Consider the following 11,132-nt stretch of genomic DNA (forward strand, 5'->3'; position numbering starts at 1 on the left):
GTCTATAAAAAGGCTCACAATGGAAACACAAACTATTGGCGTACCACGAATGAAAAAAGATTTTTTTTTCACATCAAGATCTCTTTAAACTCCCCCAACTGAAACGGAACGCACCACAGAATTGACTGAACAATGTGAGGCGGACTGCATAAAGGAAATAAATGGAAATGCACTGAGCCAGTCCAAGTCCAGATGTGAGGGAGCCAATGAAGCATGAATGCTTTCTGTCATAGACCCTCAAGATGAATCCCCCTCAAACCTCCTCTCCCAACCCCACCCATTCTTCCCCGTCCCACAATGATTGCTGACAGCTGCCATCTTGTCACTTGCTGATGGAGTAATTAGCAGCAAGTTTCTGACACATCGATCACATTTGATCCAAGCCAGTAGCTTTTGAATCGTTTGACTTGGTAGCTGTCCCTCTAGTTACTATGCGCCTTCATTAGTCCAAGCAATGCATTCTGGTTATTATTGCGGAATATAAGTTAAGCAGCAAAATCCAACTGTTTTTAGCCATCTCAGGGGGCAGCCATTTTGTCACTTCTGTTAATTGAAAATGACATGACAGTTGCTCAGGTAACGACCAATCACAGCTCACCTGTTTTCTGAAGTTGAGCCATGATTGGTTGTTACCTGAGCCCTGAGCAACTGTGATGTCATTTTCAATTGATAGTAAGTGACAAAATGGCCGCCCCCTAAAATGGACAAAAACGGGTGGATTTTACTACTTAACTCATATTCCACAAACACAATAAATCAGAATGCTGTGGTTAGACTACTGCTCTTGCATAGCACATGTTATTGTAAAGAAAATTTTGGGGTTAATTTTTGCTATAATATCACAGCAACAACTGCTTACATACAAGCGGCGTACTGCCTCTGAAATGTTGGAAGCTGGCAAATTTGCGCTCCGCTTCCAACACCCGCCACGCTGAGTGAGATAAGCGGATGCTATGGGCTCCGTGGATTCTAGGGGGTGCCAAAAATCAGGTGAATATTCAGCTTCAATATACTTACAGTCAGTGTTGGGGGTAACGCGTTACAAAAGTAACGCAGTACAGTAATGCATTACATTTAGGCAGTAACAGCATAATGTAACTTGTTACTCCTATATTTTTGGTAATATTTTTACAGTTACTGAGCCTGGTAACGCGTTACAAGTTCCGGGACTATAATACATATGTTGACATCTGTATTTTACATTTAACAAGTAGGTCTGTTCATAACATTACTTGATCATACGTTATTACTTTCAGCAACACTTATATAAAAAGTTACTGTCGCACTTGGAGCTTCACATAACAACGTGAGTGCGCAAGTCAACTCTGTGTCATGCAATACGACTGTCTTTACACACTTAACAACACCCAAGAGTGCTGAGAACTTATTATTTGTGACAATAATCACTGTCACGGTTTCATAAAATAAAATGCAAATCATAGACACAAAATACAAGCAGGAACAAAGTAAAACGAAGCGAATAAACTGGAAAAAAAATAAGTCACTGTGCTTTTTAGATATGATTTAATGAACTTAGTGCCATCAATTGCCACATGTAAAACGTAATGATTCTTATTGGCTGTTCACAATCAAAATGCAAATCATCTGCCGGTGACAAATGACGTCACGCTACGGCACCATCAATCGGACAAACTACAATCGATGCCATTATTAGAGTCTGATGCGCTCGTTTCTCATTTACTTTTTTTTTCCAAATCACCTCGAAACTTTGTCTCCGTGTAGTAAAAGAAAATTAGAACTAACTGAACTTTCAATTATTATAAATAGAAAAAATAATAATGAAAAAGGAAAAAACATTTAGTCAGGTCAGTTTTGAATTCAATACATATGTATGCTTTTATTACGCATGCCCTGTCTGTGTGTTTCTATCTATCTATCTACCTATCTATCTATCTTGTTAGACCAATTATCGATTATATGTTATGCATCACTATTATTTGTGTGTAAATAGCAAATGGACTGTCACTTGTATAGCGCTTTTCTACCTTTGGTACTCAAAGCGTTTCACACCACATCTACCTCATGATGATGCAGCATCGGGAGCAACTGGGAGTTCAGTGTCTTGCTCAAGGATACTTCAACATGGTCACAATGGCCGGGGATTGAACCCACAACATGCCGGTTGGGAAAGGACCACTCTACCACTGAGTCATGCTGCCTCCAGTGTGTAAATTAGTTTGAGAATAATGATAATTTCATTCGTGGTTTACAGTATGATTATTTATTTACTGGACAAAATATCAGTTCCAATATTTATATTTAAAAAATAAATCTTATTGATACAAATATTGATCAAAAGTAGTGATGTCCCACCACACCATAGAGTCGAAACATTTAATATTATAGACCACACTATATAGTTAAATATGCTCATAAGTTAACTTTACCAGCTAGAGTATGGCAGCATTTTCCTTTTAAGGTCTTGAAATCATTATTAAATAAATTAATCCCCGAATTTTGAAAAAGTAACTTAAAAGTAACTCAAACTTAAGTAACGCATTACTCTACAAGTAGAGTAATATTGTAAAGAAACGTATTACTTTCACATGCAAGTAACTAGTAATGTGTAATATATTACATTTTGGAAGTAACTTGCCCAACACTGCTTCTAGTCAAAAAATTGTAATAACTCTAAATTTCTCATCTAAAGGAAAAAAGGGTCAATTGAAATTAATGTAAACAATTTAATAAGAGAAGAGGAGTAAGATGAATTAATCTGAAATAGTGTTGATCCCGCTTTTAGTAAAATATATTTCATATAAAAGGGCAATAAGAACATTATATAATGTGAAATTAAAAAGCTAAAAACCTTTGCATTCCCTGGTAAGAGATTGCGTTCCCTGGCAAAGATTTGCGTTCCCTCGCAAAGATTGCAAGATAACGCAGTTTTTTTGCGAGGGAACTAATTTGTTTTAAATGCGTGTTTATGTACTTCCGGGTCAGTTTTGCGCAGCCTCTAATCAGCCTCTAATGCGCAGCCGTTTGAGAGACGACAGTACGTCTGAGACGGCAAGAATCATGGAGGAGGACTTGGAACGCTTTTTGCGGTCAAGAGATGTCCTCTTGTTAAGAGCTCGCTTCAGATGTCTTTCACTTATTTGGAAACTGTGCTTAATATCAAGAACTGATTTTATGTCTTTATATTTCAAGTAAGAATTTCAAAGCGATTCAATTAAAGAGATTTTACCGGAAATACGTCACACCACTCTATGCATTTGACAGATGTGACACTTGTGCTATCATTTTATTTATTTATTTATTTTTCTTTTCCCAAAGGTATTCGGTCGAGCGAATTTTGTCTTAGCGAGATGCATGAAAAGCGTTGGCATTTGCATTTGAATTAGACACAGTACGTCGATGGAAATGTACAAAAACTAATACGAGAAAATATGTTTTTGTAAATATGTGTAACAACAGAAACATGGTTCACGCATTGATTGCTCATATTTCCCTTTTCTCCATGAGGCCGTCACTGTTGTTTTACCCACACCCGTCTGCCTCAGAGAGGGACGGGACTCGGTAGTTTGGTGGTCCCAGGAGAGGAGCTACAGTATGTAATTTACATTCAAAGTGACACAGAACAGACTTTTAATAAATAGAATACCTTTAATAGCTAGTCAAACAGTGAGTAATAATCATTTTAGGTGATGACGTCTTTGCCAAAGAACAAGCCGTCAAAATGGGACAGTCTAAATAAAATCAAATCCAATCTTGACATAAAGTCAAGGGGCTTGGTGTGGCTTAATGTTGAAAAACTGCGACCGATTGCCACCAAAATACACATGCACATCTCCACCTATGCCCACTTCAATCTCTGAAAATATCAAAGCAATCGCCACTGCATTTTGGTGGTGATTGTGGTTTGCCAGTATTGAGCCTCATTAAGGTTTTTTACATGCACGTTAAATGTTTTACACTGTCTCATCAAAGAAAAATGATGCCTCTAGTAAATCTAAGTAGTTTTAGAATTAGGGTAGTTCTCATGCTAAACAAAGGAGCGGTCCCTGTTCCTTTTGAGTCGATTAAGGAGTTATGGCGAGAGTTACATCACATCAACAGCATGCTATGCTATAGTGTCTACCCTGCACCGGAAGCTTCGTTACCATGTGACATCGAACGCGGAAGTGCTGTGTGCATATAGTCCATATTTCCTGCTAAAATGATCGAAGTTGATGAAAAGGAGCAACATTTCAAATGGGCCAGCAGACAGAAAGAAGGAGGTCTTTGAACGCACCAGCAGACATGTTGGCCTACTTCGCCTCCCGCAGGAAAAAGCGCTCAATCAATTATTTAGCTGTGCACTGGAGTGCTTGAAAAGGGCATGTGCGTGTGCGTGTGTGTGCGCTTGCGTGTACGTGTGCGTGTGAGGGTTTGTGTCTGCGCGCGCGCGCGCGTGTGTGTGTGCAAGTGCGCATGTGCCTTTGAACAGGAAAATCTTTTTGAGCATTATCCAACGTCAAGCAGTGGGTGTGCAGTACAGCCCTGATGGATGTTGTTTACTATCGCACTTCACCCATTAGCAGTACACGAAGTTCAAATTTAGTAGCAATCGGACGAATTCTCTAGGATGAGTCAGCCTTTGAAAGACCCCTGGAAATGGACGAAATAACAGCCGCTTTGCGTATTTTAATTAAAAAGAACATTTCTATTTAGTTATTTTTGATTCTATCTTTTTTATTATTATTGGAATTATTGTCTTTTATGTTTTATATACAGCACTTTGTGTGAGCTATAAATAAGATGAGTTGAGTTTAGCTTCAGACTTCCAGTGTATTTTCAGGCCAGATTCTTGAGACTTTTTTGTGGGTTTCCTCATGATAGGCACGCCTACCAAATTTCATGTTGCTCAGTGAAACTGGCTTCGGGGGCAGATTTATTTATTTATTTAAATGTGGTTGTGTGCCACTGAGCCAATTTCATTTCATGTTTATTTGGATAGGGACAGATGCCGCAACATGGTTGAATGAAAAAACAATCTCCAATGCACAGCATCACAGCATTTATAGCTAATGCTAATTTCCAATGCCCGTCGCTACAAGAATTTGGCCAAAAATGGCTGCTTTGGGTCAAGATGAGAGACTTCCTTTGTCCTTTCATGTATGGCTTATTGAGATGCCATGACAATTTCTTTTCTCACCATGCCCAAATTTACAAGATTTCCTAAATGATAAGTGCATGAAGACCAGGGATTCCCAAGTCCGTTCAACGAGAGCCCCTATCCAGCCTGTTTTGGACTCCCTCCTCCAACACACCTGATTCAAATGAGCAACGCATCAGCAAGCTTTGCAGAAGCCTGATAGATCCTGATCATTTGTGTGTTGGCGGAGGGAAACATGTAAAACAGGCTAGATAGGGCATCTTGAGGACTGGACATGGGCATCCCTGCTTTAAACAATTAAAAACAGCAGCACACCTCTCCCTGAATAGCCGGACATTTTGTTTTTTGATGTGCAACACTGCTTCCAAAAGGGCCACCCTGTAGTGCATCGTTAAAGACGTACTGTACAAAGATTAGTCAGCAATTTATACAAACACATACATTTGCATTTTTTACATATAAATACAACATTCACGCATCATTTATTCATAATGTACGTTAAGCACCACAACATGAAAGCATGAAATCAATGCATTTTTATGAGGTTGCGTCAACATGCATGATGCAAACATAATAAAATCTAATAACGAAATTATGAATGTTGTTCAACACTAGGCTACAGAAAGTGTGCCTGCTGATGAAAACATTTTTTATTTAAAAGTGAATAAGCAGTGATGTGATCATGTTCTCAGTGACAGTGGCATTATTAAATCCTCAATTATTCATAGAAATCATCAAAAGATAATGAAAAGGGTGGGGATAGGGTGGGAAGGATTAATGATACGTGTCACCTTTAGTTCCAAGTATTAATTTCTTTCCATCCATAATTCAACGCATACTTGCACTACTGTAAGGGAAACCATTTCCATTTTGTTAACTTTCCATGCAAATACAATTGGATAGCATTACTACAACCGCTCATTGTGTGTGGGCAGAGCATGGTGGCAAAGTTTGATGACTTACCATAACAAAGGAAAGTATAGTGATCATTTTTGCAAAATTCAGCTCCCAATTCAAGTTTGTCTTGACCGAATCAAATTTGGTGGGCATGTCTGTCATGAGTAGACCCACAGAAAAGTCTCTAGTAGTCGTGCCCAGAAGGCACGGGACATTTTCAGTTTGACTCGTTCTAGAGATTTTTGTCCAATTACTACCAGATTTACAGTTGGTGTATTAGACACTTGGGTGGCGTTAAGTTGCGGGGCGGTTTGGTTATTGCGGTTTGCACAGGATGCAAAAGCAGAAACCGGTTCCAAAAGAAGGTCAATTTTGGCTAAATTTCCCATTTCGTCTACCTTGGGATGGACTTTCCCACAGAGGCCGCTGACAGAAGATGTATTTACTTATTATCGTGCTCATGCATGCCAGTGAGCCCTACTCGGGGACTCAATTAGTCCCCCACGGTTTCATGCATAAAATCTGGTGGATGACAAACAAAAGGTATCATGTCCCACATCCCTGCCGACAATCAAACGGCGTTAATTAGCTCCAAATGGCTTTTGTGCTTTCTTCCTGTGTTCTGCTTAGCAGCCTCACCGCAGGCCGCCTGTCATGCTCCCAGTGCTTTTAGAAAGCATGTCCAGGCAAAATCCTTTGAATGAAGGACACCCAAATGGTTGCTTCAAACCAAAATGGACAACTTCCCGTGTATATTCGTACATGCTTTGTTGAAACTTGTTTGTGGATCTACTCTTGATAGATTGTTCTTTTTTTCTTCTTTCTATGCATTACTTCTAGTCATGGTCTTTATTTCTATTGAGCAAGGTGGTGGTTATCATTACATACCTGTCAACTTGTATGTTTTCCCCGTATTTTATACGTTTTTTGACCATTTCAAATTATGTACGCCGTATAACAATTTTTGTACGGGGAAAAAAAATAATTAAAAACTCTTTTTTTGTTAGACCGATCTCGTCTTGCCCATTTCGGCTCTAATCCGGAGCGTCCGTCATTCCGACTGCAAACTTCGGCCGACTTTCACAAGCAAAGTTTCGCAATAATTAATGAATGAATAATCGGCAAGGTATGATCCCAATTACAGTAATTTCATGATATGTCTACATTGTGTGCACATGTCCATCTGTTACAAAGAGTGCTGTTTTTTTTAGAATTTTTTTTAAATTAAATTGTTGTTTTGTTATTTCTAAACATGACGTTTTGGTCTGTGTGTGGGTGTGCAATGCTGAATGCTTATCTCCCCACAAGCCTCCTCGCCTGTGTTTTTCAAAGCACCTGACGCTTGCGTTAGCGCCTCATGCCCGAGTGGATGAAGAAGTGAAAATGAAAGGCTCGCCGTGTTCCAAGCACTCAAATCAGTACTTTGTGCGCCCCTCCCACAGTCCCCCGTTTGGCCTTCTTGATGGCGAGCTCATGGGAAGCTCATCTGTTTGCATGCGGAACCTGCTATTTGCTTTATCCAGCCTGTCGAGAGGATGATGAATATCAACACATGAGCTCGGACGCCCTCCTTTTTATAGGATCAATGCCATTAGGGGCCTCCCAAGCTTCATCACGTCCACGTCCTGTCACTCTTCATTTGATTTAAATCATCCATCTATCCATTGTCTTTCGCTTTTCCCGGGTCGCAGCCTAAGCAGGGAAGCCCAGACTTCCCTCTCCCCAGACACTTTGTCCACTCTGCTCTTCCGGAGGGGATTCCTCTCCAGAGTATCCTGGCTCGTCCCCAAGGCCTCCTCCTGGTGGTACGTGCCCGGGCACCGGGGAAACGTACAGGAGGCATCCTAACCAGACGCCCGAGTCACTTCATCTGGCTGCAGTCGATGTGGAGAAACAGTGGATATATACTCTGAGGGCCTTGGAGGTGATCAAGTGTCATGATTTAATGTTTTATGGTTTGTGTTCTGTAAAGCGTTTTGCTACCGCTACAGCTGTTGTAGATGTTTGTATGCTTTCCTTTCCCACCCAGGAAATTACCTGAAAATGATTTTGTCATAATGGTGGACTTCCTGTGTCTTTTCAGGCATGGCTTCGTGTGACTTTTTTTTTGTGGGTCTACTCAGGATAGGCATCTTTTAATTGGTCGAAATAGGCCTGAAATGGCAACGTTCTGTGCATTTTACAGCATGTGTTCCTTTTTTTGGGGGGTATCCTCATAATATACTATGCTATTAAATTGCATGTTGCTAAGTGAAACTAGCTCATCTTTGAAGGAGAAAGTGGAAATGGCCGAAGTGCCACAAACATTTTGATTAACCCCGATAACTCTGTCTGTTTTACAATTTATTTTTTGTGCCTTGAGCACTAAAGTTTGCCCACCCCTGATGAAAATACCCTGTAGGCCTTTGCCTTTGTTTCCTCTTCCCCTCAAGCTCTCACTTTTATCCCACCAATTTCCCCTCGATGTTTTGTCCTGCTGGCAGATGTTGAAATCAAATCTGACTCCACCCCATCCCGTCTTCTTCTTCCCCCAAACTGTGGGAGCATGTCACGATTACCGTCCTCCGAGTATCAAAACATGTTAACCTTGAAAGACCTTCAGAGACCAGAGAGAAGATGTGTGCATGCAGCGCCCCCTGCTGCATTCATTTACTAATGACAACTGTGGAAGAATGATTCAGTCTACATCACCATGTTTGCATGAAGGTGTAACACTTAGGAAGGATGAGTTATAATTATTTTTCATAAGTTACCTCAGTGGACCAGAAAGTTCAATTTGTAAAAGATTTTTGTTCAAATAAGGAAGTCTTAAGACATGCATGTATATGTATTTGCTCTTGGCAATCATACAATCCATTGTAGAGTGAGAGGGACTACATTTTGTTACTATAGGATACCACCCAGTATGTTGCCTCCACGGAGTGATATTGAATTGTACTGTGGCACCTGTTCAGTGAAAAGAGTACACAAAACGACGAAAGTGGTGTTTGCCATCTCCATAAAGGTTATGTAAGTGATAAACATAACAGACATATTAAGCAATATGAGAAAAATCCCAAACAAGTATATACAGTATATCAAAAACAAAGACATTAGCGTCTTCAAAACTACTAGCAAATGATGGAATTTTATTTTGAAAACTTAGGTGAATACATTTTGGCATTAAAACTGTGAAAAACATGACTTTAGAACATTGTTTTTCAAACTGTTTGCCACGACACACTGGTGTGCCGTGGGAAATGATCTCATTTGTGTGCCTGTGTGTCTAGCGCCTGGCAGCGTAATCATGTCTTTACTACATTGTAGTTCTCTTTCATACCAGCAGGTAGCAGCAGCAGGTAGGTAATTGTCTTTGTATAGAGACAAGCGAATTAGTGACGCATGTTTATCCAAACAGGCTCATGTTTCTCACTGAGTAAGTATCAATATGAAACATTATAAAATATTTTTTTCTTTGTGTTTATTTAATTCCTATTCAAGTCGTTATAATATAACGTCATCCTTCAATGTTAAAAACTGCTTATATAAACAATATAACACTTATATTGTTAAAATAAGCATTTTTTTTTTCTCACAATTTCAGATGGTGGTGTGCCGCGGGATTTTTTTCAATGAAATAAATGTGCCTTGACTCAAAAAAGTTGGAAAAACCGTGCTTCAGAATATTTTATTTTCCTATACAATTATTACCTTCGAATAATAACAACAGCCATTAATTGAAATACTCATATCAATAAAAATAATAGATTTTCAACATTACATTTAGTGGGGTAGTATGTCTTTGCCATTATTGATCAAATTGTATGAATATCACCCATATACAGGGTGACCTCCCCCCCAAAAAAACAGGCCCCGAAAGAAGATTTAGATTTGGAAATTTGAAATGGATTTCTGAAGAAGAAAAGGAAATTGAGTACATACACCCTGGGTCACGCTGTACCCTGTACATACACGCTTGAACAGTATAAACACCTATAGTGTGTACACGTACAAGCATAATAGACAGTGCTCTATAGAAGATGCAAGCAGCTATAAAGGGGTCTCTCAGCCCATATTTTCATGGGGGGGGCTAGCGAGCCATCTTTTAAAAATGATCCCCAGGTGAGTTTGAATGACTACTGAACTTAACTTAGAATTGTTGAAAGTGCAAAACATTCTCCCTCCTTATTTACACAACATGAGTACAGTATTTTTCTTATCTGATTTGCTCTCATTGTAATAAGTTACTTTTGATGCCTCTGTTTTTTTCTACATGACTTCAGAATCAAAGTGTCTCTCTTGTCCCTAATAGGAAAATTGGGGTTGCAGCACCCAGGAGGAGCACACCAGGTGAAAAATGACAATATCAACTGCTGAAGACAAGACAGACCAAAAAAATAAAAAATAAAAAGGAAAACACCATACCTGTACAAAAGACAGCTAATAAATATTGAGTCCAGAGCTTGTACTAAAAATAGGGTATTGCTCTCAGGTATGGCTGATTGCAAAAAGTGATTTTAGACAAGAGCATTCTACATGCTAATATAATTTTAATTGGAAATGATATGTGATGAACTGAATTGAACGTCTCAGGAGAGATGTCTGCAGAGCAGTCCTATACAGTACATTTTCCACGTGTGCTCCAACAGCTGAAGGAAGACGATCTCCTTGGTTCGTCATCCCCCGCTTGCAAGGGTGGGGCGTGCGGATCGATCCAAATATCGATATTATCGATACTAAGCAAATACTTGGATCGAGTCGATAGTATTGTCCTGGGATCGATACTTCGCTCAAAGCGCCGCTCCGGGTACTCCCACATTCCAAAAACATGCATGGTAGGTTAATTGAACACTCTAAATTGCCCCTAGGTGTGATTGTGTGTGTGTATGTTTGTTTGTTTCTGTTTGTTTGTTTGTTTGTTTCCTGCGATTGACTAGCAACCAGTTCAGGGTGTACCCCGCCTACTGCCCGAAGACAGCTGGGATAGGCTCAGCATCCCCGCGACCCTCGTGAGGATAAAGCGATATAGATAATGGATGGATAGATGTTCTATGCTGGCTCAATAGTTGAAACAAGGCATTCTAATAATTGATTTGAAACTCTTCAGTCAGGATTTAAATCCGTTCACTCTACTGAG

The sequence above is a fragment of the Filicampus tigris genome, chromosome 2, assembly GCF_054856515.1.
Source record: "Filicampus tigris isolate MCC_2025a chromosome 2, RoL_Ftig_1.0, whole genome shotgun sequence".
NCBI lineage: Eukaryota > Metazoa > Chordata > Actinopteri > Syngnathiformes > Syngnathidae > Filicampus > Filicampus tigris.